Source organism: Ceratina calcarata, unplaced genomic scaffold (assembly GCF_001652005.2).
Source record: "Ceratina calcarata isolate Rehan_Ccalc_2016 unplaced genomic scaffold, ASM165200v1 scaffold1193, whole genome shotgun sequence".
In the NCBI taxonomy this organism is placed as follows: Eukaryota; Metazoa; Arthropoda; class Insecta; order Hymenoptera; family Apidae; genus Ceratina; species Ceratina calcarata.
Window position 1 is genome coordinate 5,874 of NW_017132902.1, and position 2,052 is coordinate 7,925.

Sequence of the window (2,052 nt, forward strand, 5' to 3'; positions counted from 1 at the left end):
TCCAAGAGCTGGGCTTCGTACTCTCCCTCTCAGTTGGGCGACCGATGGCTTACCTCGTTCTCTTCCAACCGAGTACAGCAAGAGAATGCGAGAATTCGCTATTTGTATGGTCACGTCACGCGTTGCTAACGACGCTGTTATAAACAATTCGTGACGCTAAACCGCCGGCCTCGCGGTTTTTGGCGGTTTTTCGTTTTCTTATCGGCTGTTGATTAATTTTCGTGGCCGTTACAATCCCTTTTTAACACACTACGCATACTAATGTGCTTCAGTCTCTGCATCTGATCCACTATTTGTTTTCATTAAAATCCGATAATTCGAGTTAAAGGTGTGGTAAGTAGCGAATTTCTATGATAAAAAAGTTGAGAAAACAGTCTATTGCAAATTACTCGTTAACTATCGGTGCCAACGAAAAATATTTCAAACAAAAGCTGTAGCTGTAGTCGTCAGCTACAAGTAAGATCGTATGCAATTTTTCCTTACGTCCAACGGTTGAGGAGTATTTGAGGAAAAACAGAATTTTTTTTACAAAAGTTTGCTGTTCCAACGATAGCAGCAGCCGGATTTTATTAGTACCAGTAAAACGCCCGTTAATCTTGGTAAAGTTTACAATCATTTGATTGGGCATTCGAACACACTTCTAATTAAATCCATTTAACTTCATTCTTTCAATTGTTGCTTAATGTCGTTATGTACAAAAGTATTTAACATAAAGAAGTACAACTACTGAGGGAAGGAAATATGAAAATTTGAATCATAAGGGACTTTATCGCGCGAAAAATGTCAAAAAAATCGGTTTTCGATTTGTTGAAATACGGCGCACTTCACCGAAAAATTTGAAAAATAGGGTATAATAGTTGGGTTGAGGCACGTCTACCATAAAAATATAAATGATATACCTCAAAAACTTCTATATGAAATAAGAATTTTTGTTGATGCATTTTTAGTATTTTTGATTTTTCACCACTGAATTACGCAACGAAAAAAATCTGAAAAATTCTCGAATATCGAGTACTGGTGTATCGTGCACACGAACATGCGAGAATTTCTTCAGACTTATTTCTAAACGTTCAATAGGAGAAATATGGCAGAAACGCTAAAACTGATTAAGCCCCATAACTACACTCCGGATTTAGATAGAGGGTTGAAAATTGGCATGTAATTCTTTGAACACTCTATCGAATTACTCAATGCCAGTTGAATTTCGTTCAAGGGAACATTTGACCATTTTATCCGGCTAGACCTTTTATGAATTCTTCTGAAATTTTAATAAGAGTTCCTTTAGTTCTTTATGAATATGCAGGGTGGGAAAATCAAGAGAAAAGCGATCGGTCCACTGGGCACTACGCCGCGCGCCGAAAGACGCTCTTGCACTTTGCACCCGAATTTCTTAGAATCTCTTCAATTTTGCATGTAGTTTAGTCTGTACGTTTTTCTTAACATGTAAATTTCCCGAAATATTTTGCAACTTTGCCAGCTTCTGCCGATTAATCACGCATTAACCCTCAAGTGTGCCTTCTGACGGTCCGGCTTTTGCTTTGCCAGCAACAATCAAATCTTTTCCAGGTAAGATATTTCGTTAAACTAGGTATGTGGATCCCCATGTAGCCAGCTCTCGGTCTATATGAACATTTACAAACACAAACAAACGAAAACGGTGTGGAAATATGTAGGTACATATTTTTCACCGCGTTTTGCGCGCTACGCCTTAGTAAATCAATTTCCGCGTATTGTTCTATTTGAGCAATCGATAAAAGTGCATAACAATTTTTTCATTTGATATTTACATGCGAAAGGAGAAAAACAGAAGTATTCAGACACAAGTTAATTACAAAAGTAAAAAATAAAAATCGGTGCTTGTTTTTAGTTTTACAATTTGTCGCGATATCAAGAGCAATTCTGCATGTGACACATGTTAATTCTATGGATATTTGCTCACGCATGGGCAATGGAAAACTTCATCGAATACAGTTCAGAAGTTGTCTGGAAACGTAAGCGGGCAATAAAATTAAGAGGTAGACTACGATATCGGCGCAATAAGACAGAATGTGG